We start from the raw sequence: 17,091 nt of genomic DNA, 5'->3' as shown, positions 1-17,091 counted from the left end.
GGACACATGTATTGAAAATCCTCCACTCTGTTCCAAAAAAAATTATATAAGATCTGTCCCGGGGCGCCTGGGTGGCTCAGTCGGTTAAGTGTCCGATTTTGGCTCAGGTCATGATCTCACAGTTTGTGAGTTCGAGCCCCACGTTGGAATCTGTGCTGACAACTCAGAGCCTGGAGCCTGTTTCGGATTCTGTGTCTTCCTCTCTCTCTGCCCCTCCCCAGCTGACACTCTGTCTCTTTCTCTCTTAAAAATAAATAAACATAAAAAAAAAAAAAGATATTCAAAAGACCTATCCCTCTCCTCCCCCCACTCCCACCAACAGATGAGAAGTTCAGAGAAGGCACATGTCTTCAGGATTGGGGTGCAGGAGGCCCTTCCACAGGGTAAGGGCTCACACTGTGCTGTGTTTACACAGGGCCTGGTGACACACGCCTCCCCAGCGGGGAAACAGCCTCAGCACCAGTCCCCTCTCCGAGCTAAGCGGGCACCAGGCAGATGGGCCATGGGCTCCCCAGACTGACAGATGACCCTAAAACCAGTGAGGGCTTTCCCCCCACGGGCTCAACTGGCTTCTCACCCTCTTTTTAGGAGGATTCCAGTTGCCTGGAAAATGAACTCTCATTTATTTATCGGGTCCCCTCCTGCTCGCCATAGGTTACTTGGTTTAACCCACCCATCAGCTCCATGAAGTATTAGCCGCATTTTATGTCCAAGGAAGCCTGAGCCTGAGAGAGGAGGAGGCTTTTAACTCAGCTTCTCAGCTCCAACTGGAACCCGGATGCGCTGGGCCTCAAATCATGGGCTCTGACAGGGCTCATTATTAACCAGGCAGTAAATACCTCCATGTACCTGTGGGTCTGGGAAGCGCTGGGGGTATGAACTTTGCAGGAGGCCCTCACAGGGGTGGGGTGGGGAGGGCAAGCCGACCGCCGGGCCGAACCACACAGAGGACCAGAGGGTCCTCCGGGGACCTAAGCTCCCAGCCCAGGGCTGTGAGCCGTGTCTTGAAGACGTGGGGTGGGCGTGGTGGTGGCAAGTGAGGGACAGGGGCCAGCCACCAGAGCCTGGGCTCCGCCTCTGGCTCTGGCGGCAGTGCTGACCTGCGCTGGCCAAGCCCACTGGCCCGGGTGAGCAGCTGTTTCCACTCTGGCAGCAGCCTGGGTTCTGGGAGCCAGGCCAGCGTTCGCAGCCTTTCCCCTCCTTTTCCTTCTCTAAAAGGGAAAACTGCTCAGGGCCGCCAGAGCCAGCGGCTTGCTCCCAGGTACACTGCCCACCACTCGGCTGGACTGGAGGGTGAGGCCTCTTGGGACACTTCTTCTCTCTGGGTCTGGCCATTCTGGGGCTCTTCCCCTCCTACAGCAGCTGGAATTCACTTTGTTGTAGCCCCTCTTCCTCACAGGGGCTCCCTCTTCCCAGTCCCAACCCGCGTCCTTTGTCTCTTAGAGCAAGCAGGCCGACACCTCCAGTGGACAGGGGGCCTCCTGGTAGACTGTCCCCAGACAGGGCCCTGCCGCCCATGGTGACGTGAGTGACTTTGCCTAAGATACTCTCAAGTACATCTGAGGTCCAAGTCTGAAGCACCCTCTTCCTCTCTCTCCAGGGCTCACTGTTCCTATTTGAACTCCAGGGTCCTGGGGTTCCTACCTAGAATGATCTGGGGCGTGTTTGTTCCCTCCTCTGGAAGGCCTCTCACAACCTTAGCGTGCCCCGTGCAGACTACTCGTGTTTACAAGTCTCTTGTTTTCTTAAGTGATTTTCTATGACTTTCCCTGGAGGCTTTAATCTACGTAAGCTCTTCTTCTAGGCAAACAGGAGGGGAAATGGATTCACTACCCTCAGAAAGGAGGAAGCATGAAATTATATGACAGCTTTGCTACTGAAGGACAATGCGCAGGGCTCCTGGGAGCAGGGCGGCCCTGATCACAGCCCTGTGGGGCTGTCAGCAGTCAGTGGGGTCAGGCCCGAGCTGGGCTGTGCCCTTCCGCACCGTCCTGGCAGCTGGGAAGATGACCGGAAGCTGCCCCCACCCACCCGGAGGATGCAGTTTTCCCTTGTGGTGAAGGGGCACTAAGTCTTGTTCCCAGGCCTCTCTGAGGGGGACGTAGTGTGAGAGAAAGGCCACAGAAGCCAGCTCTGGAGATGTCTATGCTTTGAGTAGAATGTTCTACGCTTTGAGAGAGTTCCCCCAAAGGGAATCCCCTTTGACCTGCAGATTTGTAGAAGTCCCCATCACACCCTGGTGTCACATTAAGCTTTTTAACATTGGGCCCACATGTGATTCATGTGGCATTGGGCCACATGTGATCCTGGGTTCTCAAGACCTATGATTATTTTCCATGTTATAAAGTTATAAAAGAACAGTAGAATTCCACATAGTCATTTGAGAGAACAGCACTTTTTTTTGGAGGGGGGACCCAGAGATAGTATGAGTCAGGCTAGGGGGTCTGGCCAGACACACACAGTCTCTAAGGGGTGTGTGTTGGACAAGAAAGAGTCCAATGTATCTGAGCTCAATCCTGGCTCTGGTGTGTGACTTTGGACAAGTTAATTAACCTCTCGGCACTTGTGTTTCCTCATCTGTCAAAGGGGAAAGATAACGCTCCATCTCACTATGTTGCTGTGAAAATTAAATAAGAAAAGCAATATAAACTCCCTCACACAATAGCCAGGGCTTAATCAAGGAGAATTCCCTTTCTCTTCTAAAATCTGGGCTGCCAGGGGCGCCTGGGTAGCTCGGTCGAGTAAGCTTCTGACCCTTGATTTTGGCTCAGCTCACGATCTCATGGCTTGAGAGTTCGAGCCCTGTATCGGGCTCTGCATTGACAGCACAAAACCTGCTCGGGATTCTCTCTCTCTCTCTCTCTTTCCTTCTCTCCTCCCCCACCCCCCGCTGGCTTGCTCTTTTTCTCTCTCTCTCTCAAAATAAATTAATAAACTTTAAAAAAAATCTGCAATGCCTGAGAAGGAACCTAGCATTAGGAATCTCTCCGCATTTACTGGTGGACTTGTCTGAGAGATCAGAAGTGTTTGGGAAGGGGCTTACAAGGGAAATGGAGTCTATGAGAATGTCATGTTGTTACCAGGAATCAGGGGTGTGAGAAGTCCTTTAACATAAATGAGGAGATTACCTCTTTCAGCTGAAGCCTTGTCATGGGTCCACTGTGAGTGTGATTCCACAAAAGTGAAAATATTTTCTATATACAGGAAAACCATCTCCTCGACTTAGGGCCACAGGCTGTGGGTAGCTCGGTGACACTCTCTGGGTCCATAGGGCCCATCCTATAACCTGGTTTCATCTCCTTTCCCCACTCTGGTCCTTGGGAAGTATGTACAAGTTTCCTAAGTGCATGAAAATAGTTGCTCGAGATCACTAGTGTGTTTTGCCCAAATCCTCTTGATCTTTGATAAAACAGAAACAATTAAGATGACATTAGCCTTGGTCATGAAGAACTGAGTTCCTGTCCAGTGCTCCTTGGACCCTAAGGCTACTACCTCAGGCAGAGACCCACAGCAAGTGCAAGGCCTTGTCAGGAAGGGTTTCCTTTAATAACCCCCATTCATACACGGGAAACACAGGCATCCCTGAAACTGTCAAATGAGAACGGACACAAAAGACTTGAACAAGAAAAGTTCTTGTAGCTTTATTCCAAATAACCCAAATGCCTACCAACAGGAGAATGGAAAATAAATCGTGGTATATTTCTATAATGGAATATGACACAGCTATAAAAAGAGCAAATTTCTGAAACATGTAATAACATGAACCTCACAGTCATACTGACAGAAAGAAGCTATACACAAGGAAGTAAATACCATCTGATTCTATTTACTTGAGGTTCCAGTGTCATCAAAAATAATCTAAGATAATAGAAATCAGAACAGTGGTGACCTCGGGGTTACCTTGGGGCACAGAGAACTTTCTGGGGAGATGGGATGTTCTGCATCTTGGTCTGAGTGGTGGCTCTATGAGTGTATGAATAGCTAACGATTCATAGAGGTGTGTACTCGAGAACCCATTCTACGGCATGTGAACAAAAGTTGAACATTTTTATTATGTCAATAACAGTATCGAAAAAGAAAAGAGAAATCGAAGAAGGTGTGAAAAGGTCAAGCTAAATGGGGACTGTCCAACCTGGTGCTGGCCCGAGGCCTCAGAAATCCCCGTAACCTGCTTCTCCTTGGCGTCTTCCCTGCTGAGCCATATTCTGACTTGCATCAGCAACAAACCACTTGCCATTGGATTTATGTCAAGCAATGTTTCCAGGCTTTCCCCACAGTTTTGCAGATAATATTAAGCAAAAATTCTGCCATTTTGAGGGGCGTCTGGGTGGCTCAGTCGGTTAAGCGGCCGACTTTGGCTCAGGTCATGATCTCGCGGTCCGTGAGTTCGAGCCCCGCGTTGGACTCTGTGCTGACAGCTCAGAGCCTGGAGCCTGTTTCAGATTCTGTGTCTCCCTCTCTCTGACCCTCCCCTGTTCATGCTCTGTCTCTCCGTGTCTCAAAAATAAATAAAACGTTAAAAAAATTTTTTTAAAAAATTCTGCCATTTTGAAACTCTCCCCCGAAGCGTGGCCCTTCCTCCCGGCACCCCACCTCCAGTTAATCACCCAGTCCTGTCAATTTGACATCCTTAAGAGCTTTAACACTCATCCATTTCTCTCCACTTCTAACATCCTAAATCCAGACCAGCATCCTCCTCCTAGATTATGCAACAATCTCCTTCCTGGTTTTCCAGCCTCCCATGGTCTTACTCTCTTTCAGTGAATTCCTCGCACTGCGAAAGGGATCATTGCCCTGAAAGGTAAACACAAAATACTTTAAAGGCTCTCTATAGCTCCCAGATGAACAGGATGGCCATAGGATAGTCAAGAAAGATCACCTCTAATGAGGTGATATTTGAGCAGAAGCTTGAAGGAAGAAATTCCTTGCCCCAAGTGTATGCCATAGTCATTCTGATCTGGCAATTCCTAGAACAGACTGTGCTCCCTCCGGCCTCAGGGGCTTTGCTTCTTCTACCTGCAATGCCCAGTGCTGTCAAGAACTGTGAAGGGGGGCGCCTGGGTGGCTCAGTCGGTTAAGCGTCCGACTTCGGCTCAGGTCACGATCTTGCGGTCCGTGAGTTCGAGCCCCGCCATCAGCCCAGAGCCTGGAGCCTGCTTCCGATTCTGTGTCTCCCTCTCTCTGCCCCTCCCCCGTTCATGCTCTGTCTCCCTCTGTCTCAAAAATAAATAAGTGTTAAAAAAAAAAAATTTAAAGAACTGTGAAGGGCCTGGGATTCTGCCTTACTTCTAGGCCAATAAATTAGCCTGCCACAATTTCATGGGTGTTGGTGGAAGAAATGAGACTCTGGGGCCAGAGAAAGACAGTTTGTTACTCCTAGAAACAGTAGTAGCCAGAGCCTCAGCATTTTTCTCCTGACTTTCTCACTCCAGATGACCCAACACCACCGTTATCATTAATAAGACAGATGAGGTCTAAATAAGTAAAGTACACTGCTGTGGAAGGAACTGAGACCATAAAAAGTAATATGAGACTAGTTGAGAACAGAGTGCTTGGAATTGATTGCAACATTCCCAGTACTTGGGTATTGGTAGAGGCCTCGGTATTAGCTGATAGATGCCCTGCACTGAACCCTTGAGAACCTGCTCAGGGCCTGGTAGGGAGAAACATCCACAGACAAACCGCAAGGCGGTGCTCTTAAGCTCAGTGGAGATGTGTACATGGGATTAGGGAAGCCCACGTGTTGGACAGGAGGAGGCCACTGAGGCTAAATCTTGACAGAGGGGCAGGAATTCCTTAGGAAGTAAATATAGGCCTTGAAAATGGCCTGGAGGAGACAGACAGGTGCACTTCTGAAGCAGGAGCCCCTCAAGTTTCACCTTTACACAAAATGGTGTGTGTGCTTTGGTGGGGGAGGGGATGTGACATTTCCTACAGATGTGCCCACCCCTAGCTGCCCAGATGAGGTGAAATTCCTCTCAGGTACTGCCTAGCAAGGAATGGGAAGAGAGGGCTGAGGGGCTGGGGGGCGGTGGGCGCATGCTCTCTAGGGTGGGGTTGGCTGGGGAACAAATCTTCAGCACCTTTGCCACAGAGAATCCACTCTGGTTTTTCTGGCGAGAACATGCCCTGAATTCCACCAGGCCTGCTCATCAGCCGGGTTGGCAGGATTTCAGAATCAATGCTGCCAACAGACTTCCTCCCCCACCCCCAAGGCAGTTTGGGACCCCCTGGGGCCAGCATGGCTGTTTTTGCTTCCTAGAGAGTCAGGACAGAGCCCAGCTCATCTCACCTCTACCACATACCACCTGGACTGCCCCGGGGCTGGGCTCTGTCTTCTGAGAGCCAACAGCCCTGCAGAGGTGCAGGTGAAAGGAGCCACAGATCAAGCCAGCAAAGGCTTAGAGTCCAGAGATCCCCAGAGCCTCTACCTCCTTAACCCCGCAGGTGAAGAAATAGAGGCCCGGGGAACAGCAGGGGGCCTGACCAGGGTAGCCTAACTGCTTAGTAGCGAGCTCTCTCCTGACCTGACCCTGTGCTCTGCCTCCTCTTTCTAGCTCTCCCTGAGGTCCCTGACCCCCTGAAGATCCTGTCAGAGCCCCAGCCTTTCACACTGAAGGACGCTGTGATCTTGTCTCCTCCTAGCTACACTTGGAGCTCTCTGAGTGGAGAATGGCACCTTCCCCACCTGGCACACAGTGGGAGCTCCGTGAGAATGGGTGTTTAGCCAGCTGCATGCCACAAGATGGGGCACGAATGGCCAGCTCCGTTATTGGGTCACTTCTTCTTCTTCTTCTTCTTCTTCTTCTTCTTCTTCTTCTTCTTCTTCTTCTTCTTCTTCTTCTTCTTTTTAAGTTTATTTATTTTGAGAGAAAGAACGGGCCTGGGAGGGGCAGAGAGGGAGGGAGAGAGACAGAATCCCAAGCAGGCTCCTCACTATCAGCGAGGAACCCGATGTGGGGCTCAAACCCATGAGATCATGACCTGAGCAGAAATCAAGAGTCCCGTGCTTAACCGACTGAGCCACCCAGGCACCTCTGGGTCATTGACTCTTAAATACAAATGATGGGGGACTTAGCTGGACCCACAATCAGAAAAAAAAAAGTGTCATTAAAAAGCAACATTACAGGTTTAAAAACTCAATCTTCCCCCTTTCTGAATCTTTGAGTAGACCTGAGATCATGCCATTTCATCCTTCCAACCCCAATATGATAGGAAAAGATAGGACAAAATAGGCAGAGAGGGAAAAGTTAGGACCTGAGGTGCTGGAAATGTCTGACTACAGCAAACCCCCTCGGGCGTAAGGTCCCTCTTAAGAATGTAATAGACACGGGCTGCCTGGGTGGCTCAGTTGGTTAGGCATCCAACTTCGGCTCAGTTCATGATCCATGGTTTGTGGGTTCAAGCCCCATGTTGGGCTCTGTGCTGACGGCTTGGAGCCTGGAGCCTGCCTCAGATTCTGTGTTTCCTCCTCTCTCTGCCCCTCCCCTGCTCATGCTCTGTCTCTCTCTCAAAAATAAATCAACGTTGGGGCGCCTGGGTGGCTCAGTCGGCTGAGTGTCCGACTTCGGCTCAGGTCATGATCTCCCAGTCCGTGAGTTCGAGCCCCGCGTCGGGCTCTGTGCTGATGGCTCAGAGCCTGGAGCCTGTTTCAGATTCTGTGTCTCCCTCTCTTTGACCCTCCCCCATTCATGCTCTGTCTCAAAAATAAATAAAGGTTAAAAAAAATTAAAAAAAAATAAATAACGTTAAAAAAACATATTAAAAAAAAATAATGTAACAGACACCACCTACTCCCCCTCAGGTATCCCTCTGGAATTTGACAATCAAAATACCTAGTTAAACCATAATACCTAGCTAAATCATGGGACAGTATGACCAGTCTGACTCTTCACACAGTGGAGTGGAGCCAATCAGTAATGGACAACCCGGGGGTGCCTGGGTGACTCAGTCCGTTAAGTGTCCACTCTTGATCTCAGCTCAGGTCATGATCTCGTGGTTTCGTGAGTTCCAGCCCCACACCCGGCTCTGTGCTGACAGCGTAGAGCCTGCCTGGGATTCTCTCTCTCTCCTCTTTCTCTGCCCCTACCCCACTCGCACTCTCTCGCTCTCTCTCAAAATTAAAAAAAATTAATATATACATATATAAAAAGGAATGACAATCCAGTACCTAGAGTGATCCAGCCAGCAAAGGTAGAATCTGAGAATGAACGAGGGGGAAGGGATGGGGGTGCTGACCAGAACCTTATATAACAAGGACCTTGCCTATAGCCTTGAGCATTCACTCTCGAATGTCCCCTCTTGGTAAAGAGGGCTTTCTTACTATTCCTCCTTTCTGATCTTATACTCTAATAAACTTTTGCCTGCTGCTCATTTCGTGTCCACCTCTTCATTCTTTGAAGCAGCGAGACAACGAACTCTGGGTATTAGGTAAAAAAGTCCTCCAGCCCCACAGTCTGTCCTCTCAGATACTCAGTAGCCCAGCTTGAGAAGCAGGGTCTGGGGGAGCTGGGCTGAGCAGGTGACCTATTCATTCTGTCTTTCTTTCAAAGGGCCTGTCGGTCAGAGCCTCTCTCTCTCTCTCTTTCAGTTCTCTGCCAGGGTGGTCCACTTGGTCTTCAAGGGCAGGAGTAAGAAGCTCAGGGCCTGGGTGGGGAACAGGAGGCAGGGAACCCCACCCTTGCCTGGTCTGCGAAAGGAGAACTTGCCTTGAGCAGTTCTCCAAGGATCTAGGAGCCCCCTGCCTTTCCACCCCAGCTTTCCAGGGGAGGGAGGGAGGGTGACGAGAAGAGGGAGGGGTCAAGCCCCTGCCGTGTGGTCAATACTATCTCTTGTTCACGCCTCCAACCCTCTACTCCTAGCTGACACCTTCCTCACTGCTGTGGTTAAGTTCTAGAGGAAACAGGAAACATGGTTTAGCAGACATCCCCTCAAGACCCGGCCGTAGCCCTGAGCTGGATGGCTCCAATTAGCTACAGGCTAGAATGAGGTTTTGCATAATGAATGAATGTCAGATTCCACCCGAGAGTTCTTGCCCCAGAGACTCTGTGGTTGGCAGCCACTGGTACCTTGTAGGTGTATATACATTCTTCTGACCCCTTAGGAAATGACCTTTGCGGGCATTAAAAAAGCAGGAGTGCTTCAAGTTCTCTTTCTGAGCCTCTTAGCACGAGAAACTAAATACCAACCCCAGGAACGGGTGCTGGTTTGGTTTCACCCCACAAAATGTGGGCCCTGCTACACTGGCCCACCTGCAGGACATGAAGAAAAGGGTCCCCTCTGAGCAGCTCTAGGCCTGCGGCAGGCATGGTGTTCATGTTCAAGCACAAAGGTAAACGGAGCATAGCAGTGGGTTAAAGGGATCGTTTATCTTCCTGCCGATGACAGACATGAGCTTTGGCCTGGGGCCCAAACTTCTTATCCTTGAAAAACACATTTTACAGATTGCTGGCAAAAACAGCCAACCCAGATTAAGCTGCCAGACCTAACTATTTTCGATCTTCCTCCTACTCCTCTTGAAAAAACAAGAGATAAAGATTTTCTAGGATGCTTCTTCCCTCGTCTTTCCTGAAAGACAATGAGGTCCACTGAAAGAAAGCCCTGGGCTCCACGAGGTGGTTGCTGCCCAGGAAAGCCCCGGAAAGCCCCGTGGAAAACTTGAGGCCAGTTCAATAACAAGGAAGGTATTTGCATTTCAGAAGGATTCTTCAGTTTCTAATAGGATTCCTTCAAATGGCAGCTTCCTGAGGATATTTAAGGATTTATTTACTGATCGTTAACTTGCTTGTCAGAGGAACTGGCTGAAGGGCAGAGAGATTTTGAACTGACATTTCAGGAGTACCATCCTCAAAGGGTGATCAAGCGGAAAGGAAGATGAAGTGCTTTTGAAATGATAATGTGAAGTAATGGGGACAAGTATTTGTTTCTTCCCATCCTACCATCTACTGTATAAAGTGAAGCCCAGATGTGTTGCTCTACATTGACTATGTAATTAATATTTCCTTGATAGGCAATCCTTGGTTGTTGCCATAACATTTTTCTAGAAGCCACCACGTAAACTGGATATCATAAAACAGGTTTCTGCAAAGTGGATTTTATATATATATATATATATATACACATATATATATATATGTGTGTGTGTATACATACATATATATACACATATACATATATATACATATATATGTATATATGTATGTGTATATGTAAAAAATATATATGTATATATGTACGTATATATGTATATGTATATATGTGTGTATATATATATATATATATATATATATATATTTTTTTTTTTTTTTTTTTTTTTTTATACCATGGGACCAAGGTTATAAGCTTGGAGTTACATTCCTGATTAGGGACCGGGCCTCAAACACATTAGATATGATTTGATTACTTCTATCCGAAATGCAAAAATAGGGGCACATGTGTGGCTCAGTTGGTTAAGTGTCCGACTTTGGGTCAGGTCATGATCTCACGGTTTGTGAATTCAAGCCCCACATTGGGCTCTCTGCTGTCAGTGCAGAGCCTGCTTTGGATCCTCTGTCTCCCTCTGCCTCCCCCCACCCACCCGCGCTCGCATGTGCTCTCTTTCAAAACTAAATAAACATTAAAAAATAAATACATAAAAAGAAATGCAAAAATAAATGCACTTTGAACTCCATGGTCATTATCCATAGTAAAATCATGCTCCTATAAAGTGGGTGTAAAGGGACTGTGTGCGTCCCAGGGGGTCTCCTTTTACTCCTCCTGACCTGATGTGTCTGTCTTGACTACTGACTGTTGACATGTATTATGTCATCAGCCTAACTGTGAGGTAGGGAAGGCAGGTGTTGGTCTCTGAGTTCAACAGATGGGGAAATAGGTTTCTAAATGCATAGCTGGTTGGAACCACAGCAGGGATGTATGGTATGGGTTTCCTTTCTCTTCCTAAGTCCATTCACTTTGAACCATAGCATAGTGTTCCCACAAGATGGTGGACATCATGGTTTTGCTTCTCTGGCCTCTTGGGTGGGAGGGGGTGCTGCTTTAAATGCACATATATTCCCTGCTCCCCCCAAACTCCTTTTTTGGTTGCTACTTCTAATTTTTTTTAAGTGAGCTCTATTCCCAATGTGGGGCTCGAACTCATGACCCTGAGATCAAGAGCTGCATACTTTACCGACTGAAGCAGCCAGGTGTTCCTGGTTGCTACCTTTTTTTTTAAAGTTTATTTTTATTTATTTATTTTTATTTTATTAATCCTAAGCAGAATCCGCACTGCCGGCGCAGAGCCTGATGCAGAACTCGAACTCATGAACTGTGAGATCATGACCTGGGCTGAAGTCAAGAATCTGACGCTTAACTGATTGAGCCACCCAGGCGCCCCAACCTGGTTGCTACTTCTAAATCAAAATGCCTTTCTGTGTTTTTATGGGGAAACTGAGGGCTATACAAAGTTTTAAAGAAAATGTTAATAATGAATCACAGAGAAGAAAAGTGCAAGGCATGGTACAACATAAATGTGACCTAAAACTCTGATATTTAAAATAAACATTTACTTTGCAATACTCCTATTTTTTTTTCCTAGAATTTAAATGAGACTTTTGGAACCAGATTTTTAAAAATAAACTGCAAACTGTCCCTAGGGAGACCTAGCTGACACCTTTTTTGTTTCTTTCCTAAAGTTCCCAGCCAAGGTTTTCAAAATCATTCCTCTGACCTTAGAGTTGCTGGAAGTGCAGCTTGACAGTTTGTTGACAAGAACAGTGACACTTCACACTTCATTGGAAAGCCATAAAAGCATGTTCCAGGTCATTAACTGTGACTTTTAAGAGGAGCTGCTTGCAGCTTTTGGGTAGTGGGATTAAGGAAAATTTCTTTTACAGCTTTCATAGCCTTAAAAAAAAATTGCTTAAAAAATGGGTTTCAAATGCACAGAATGCTATTAAAACTCTTGATTCACGGCACACTCACATTGTTGGGGCATGCACGGCCATATTTTACTTCGTATTGTTTTTCTTTGTAAATCAATGTCTGCTGAAAGCAATGCCCAACCAAGAACTAGCATATCCCCAATGTTTTCTCTTGACCCACCACCTCTGCCCTCTGTGTCCTGCAGTCCTCTCCTAAATTCGGTGTTGGTCATTCCTTTGCCTTTTGAAAGTGAATTTTTCCAAACATGCTTGTACACCTAAATAAAGACAAAATTGGTTGCTTGGTTAATAAAATTAGGACCACACCGTATTTAGTCTTCTGCGCTTTTTTACGCAACATTGATTCTGAGACATCTATGTGGTTAGTAAAACTGTAGTTCGTTAATTTTCACCTCTGTGTTATAGTCCACTGTGTGATTCTACCAAATTTTATTTCTCTTTTCTCCTGCCAATAGATATTTGGTTGTTTCTATTGCTTTTTCTGTTGTTTTTTTAAGTTTTATTTATTTAAGAGAGAGAAAGGGAGAGAGAGAGAGCGTAAACAAGCGTGCAAGCATGAGTGGTGGAGGGGCAGAGAGAGAGGGAGAGACGGAATCCCAAGCAGGCTCGGAGCTGGCGGTGCAGAGTCAGACTCGGGGCTTAAACCCACTCACCATGAGATCACCACCTGGAGTCAAAACCAAGAGTCAAATGCTCAACCCACTGAGCCACTCAGGCACCCCTTTATTTCTTTTTCTAATGCAAACATTTTGGTTATGAACATTATTCCATCTACTTTATAGATCACACAGGTGCCTAATTTGGGGGGAGGGGAACTAGATGTGGAATTACTGGGTCTTTAAAGATTTTATTTTTAAGCAATCTGTACCCAATGTGTGGCTCAAACCCACAACCCTGATATCAAGATTCGCACACTCCAGCCACTGAGCCAGCAAGGCACCCCTGGAATTACTGGGTCTTAAAGTCTGAAACAACTTTCAGATGACAAATCATTTTTCAAAGTGGTTATATTAATTTACACCTCTACCAGCAATGTGATCACATTGATTCACACTCCCTTCAAACTTGATGTTGCCAGACTTTGTCACTTTTATTAATAGTTGTACAATGATATCTCTGTGTGGTTTTGATTTACATTTTTCCAATAATGAGGTTGAGCTGTGTTTTATATTAATTAGCTGTATCTATTTCCTCTTCTGTAAAAGACCTTGTTTGAATCTTTGGCACAGTTTTCTATTAGGTTACTTTTCTGTTTATTTGTTGGTAGGAATCTTTATGCATTCCGCATGCTAATTCTTTGTGTTGTCATAACTTCTCCCACTTGTAAGTTTTAGTTTCTTTACAGTATGTTGATGACATGTTTTGATGACGCATTTTAATGTCTCTGAATTTGTTAATAACACCTTTTATGATTAGTGTATTTTTGTATCTTGTTTAGAAAACTTCCCGATCTTAAGATCAGAAAGATTTTCACTTAACATTTTTTTCTAAAAGGCTAAGGTTTGCTTTTGACATTTAAGTTTTTAATGCTTCTTGGTATGATGTTTGTATATGATGTGAAGTAAATTCAGATTTCTTTTTTTCAGCCCCATTGGTTATTCAGTGTTTCTTTTCTCCACTTTCTAACTTCCAACGTGTCTTAAAAATTCAAATATGCACAGGTCTGATTTTGGGCTCTCTATTTTACCCATTGGTGAGTTTTTTTGTTCCACACCATTACCACACTGCCTTCATTACTATAACTTTATAATAAATCGTTATATCTGCTAGGATAATTCCCCTCATTATTTTTCTTCTTCTTTTTCTTCTTTTTTCTTTAAATTTTAGTTAGTTAACATTCAGTGCAGTATTGGTTTCAGGAGTAGAATTCAGTGATTCATCACTTACATACAACACCCAGTGCTCATCCCAACAAGTGCCCTCCTTAGTACCCATCACCATGTAGCCCATCTCCCATCCACCTCCCTCTGTCAACCTATAGTTTGTTCTCTGTCATTAAGAGTCTCTTGTGGTTTGTTTTCCTCTCCTCTTTTTCCCTTCTGCCCCTATATTCGCCTGTTTTGTTTCTTAAATTCCACATATAAGTGAAATCATATGGTATTTTTCTTTCTCTGACTGACTTATTTCACTCAGCATAATACTTTCTAGCTCCATCCACGTCATTGCAAATGGCAAGATTTCATTCTTTTTGATGGCTGAGTAATATTCCATTGTATATACACTACATCTCCTTTATCCATTCATCAGTTGATGGACATTTGGGCTCTCTCCATAGTTTGGCTATTGTTGATAATGCTGCTTTGAACATTGGGGTGCATGTACCCCTTTGAATCTGTATTTTTGTATCCTTTGGGTAAATATCTAATAGTGTAATTGCTGGAATGTAGGCTAGTTCTATTTTTAATTTTTTTGAGGAACCTCCCTACTGTTCTACAGAGTGGCTGTACCAGTTTGCATTCCCACCAACAGTGCAAGATGGTTCCCTTTTCTCAGAATCCTCACCAACCCCTGTTGTTTCTTGTGTTGATTCTAGGCATACCACCACAAGTGTGAGGTGGTATCTCATTGTGGTTTTGATTTGTATTTCTCTGATGATTCTTTTCATGTTTGTTAGCCATCTGTATGTCTTCTTTGGAAAAGTGTCTATTTATGTCTTCTGCTCACTTCTTTACTGGGTTATTTGTTGTTTTGTTTTGTTTTTATAGATTTTAGATACTAACCCTGTATCAGATATGTCATTTGCAAATATCTTCTCCCATTCCGTAGGCTGCCTTTTAGTTTTGTTGATTGTTTCCTTCACTGTGCAGAAGTCTTCTGTCTTGATGAAGTCCCAATAGTTCATGTTTGCTTTTGTTTTCCTTGCCTTTGGTGATGTGTCTAGTAAGAAGTTGCTCTGGCTAAGGTCAAATAGGCTGCTGCCTGTGTTCTCCTCTAGGATTTTGATGGTTTCCTGTCTTACATTTAGATCTTTCCATATAGTTATGGGTCCATTTCTGGGCTTCTATTCTGTTCCATTGATCTATATGTCTGTTTCTGTGCCAGCACCATACTGTCCTGATGACTACAGCTTTGTAATATAGCTTGAAATCCAGAATCATGATGCCTCCAGTTTTTGTTTTTCTTTTTCAGGATTGCTTTGGCTATTCAGGGTCTTTTGTGGTTCCATACAAATTTTAGGATTGTTCTAGCTCTGTGGAAAATGCTGGCGGTATTTTGGTAGGGATTGTATTATATATATAGATTGCTTTGGGTAGTATGGGCATTTTAATAATGTTTGGTTTTTTAAGAAATTTTTCAAAGTTTTTATTTTATTATTTTATTTTTAAGAGAGAGAGTGTGAGCGAGCAAGGGAGGGGCAGAGAGAGAGGGAGAGGTAGAATCTTAAGCAGGTTCCTTGTGAACCTGGTGAGAGGCTTGAACTCATGAACTGTGAGATCATGACCTGAGCTGAAATCAAGAGTCGGATGCTTAGTGGACTGAGCCACCCAGGCACACTTGTTGGGGGATTTTTCATTCCTGATTCAATTTCTTTGGTGGTTATGGGTCTGTTCAAATTTTCTATTTCTTCCCATTTCAGTTTTGGTAGTTTGTGAGTTTCTAGGAATTTTTCCATTTCTTCCAGATTGCCCAGTTTGTGGCATATAATTTTTCATAATATTCTCTTATAATTGCTTGTATTTCTGTGGTGTTGGTTGTGTTATCTCCTCTTTCATTTCTGATTTTACCTATTTGGGTCGGTTTTCTTTTCTTTTCGATAAGTCTGGCTAGGGATTTATTAATATTGTTAATTTTTTCAAAGAGCCAGCTCTTAGTTTCATTGCTCTGTTCTGCTCGTTTTTTGTTTGCTTGTTTATTTCTATATTGTTTATTTTTGCTCTAATCTGTATTATTTCCCTTCTTCTGTTGGCTTTAAGCTTTATTTGTTCATATTTTTCTAGCTCCTTTAGGTGTAAGGTTAGGTTGTGTATTTGGGACCTTTCTTGCTTCATGAGATAGACCTGAATTGTAATATACTTTCCTCTTACGACTGCCTTTGCTGCATCCCAAAGGGTTTGGACTCTTGTGTTTTCACCTTCATTTGCTTCCATGTATTTTTTTTAATTTCTTATTTGAATTTACTGGTTAACCTCATTCATTCTTTAGTAGGATGTTCTTTAACCTCCATGTATTTGAGGACTGTCCAAATTTTTTTCTTGTGGCTCACTTCAAGTTTCATAGTGTTGTGATCCAAAAATATGCATGGTATGATCTCAATCTTTTTGTACTTGTTGAGTGCTCATTTGTGACCCAGTATGTGATCTATTCTGAAGAACGTTCCATAGGCACTACAAAAGAATGTGTATTCTTCTGCTTTAGGATGAAATGTTCTGAATATATGTTAAGTCCATCCAGTCCAGTGTGTCATTCAAAGCCATTGTTTCCTTGTTGATTTTCTGCTTAGAGATTCTGTCCATTGTGGTACGTGTGGTGTTAAAGTCCCCTACTATTATTGTATTATTATCAAAGATTTTCTTTATGTTTGTTATTAATTGATTTATATATTTGGGTGTTCCAAGTTGAGGGCATAAATATTTACAATTATTAGATCTTCCTGATGGATAGGTCCCTTAATTATGATATAATGCCCTTCTTCATCTCTTGTTACAATCTTTGGTTTAATATCTAATTTGTCTGATATAAGTATGGCTACTCTGGCTTTCTTTTGATATCCATTAGCATGATAGATGGTTCTCCAGCTGCTTACTCTCAATCTGCCTATGTCTTTAGGTCTAAAATGAATCTCTTGTAGGTAGCATACAGATGGATCTTGTTTGTTTTTTTTTTTAATCCATTCTGATACCCTATGTCTTTTCATAGGAGTGTTTAGTCCATTTACATTCAGAGCAATTGTTGAAAGGCATGAATTTAGTGCCATTGTGTTGCCTGTAGAGTTAATGTTTCTGGTGATGTTCTCTGGCACTTTCTAGTCTTTGTTGATTTTGGTCTTGTTTTTTTTTTCTCCACACAGAGAGTCCCCCTTAAAATTTCTTGCAGGGCTGGTTTAGTGGTCACCAACTCCTTTAGTTTTTATTTGTCTGGGAAACTCTTTATCTTCCTTCTATTCTGAATGACAGCCTTGCTTGCTAGAGTATCCTTGGCTGCATGGTTTTCCCATTCATCATATTGAATA

The sequence above is a fragment of the Panthera leo genome, chromosome A2 (assembly GCF_018350215.1).
Source record: "Panthera leo isolate Ple1 chromosome A2, P.leo_Ple1_pat1.1, whole genome shotgun sequence".
In the NCBI taxonomy this organism is placed as follows: domain Eukaryota; kingdom Metazoa; phylum Chordata; class Mammalia; order Carnivora; family Felidae; genus Panthera; species Panthera leo.
The sequence above is the reverse complement of the archived record's forward strand: the minus strand, read 5'-3'. Positions refer to the sequence as shown.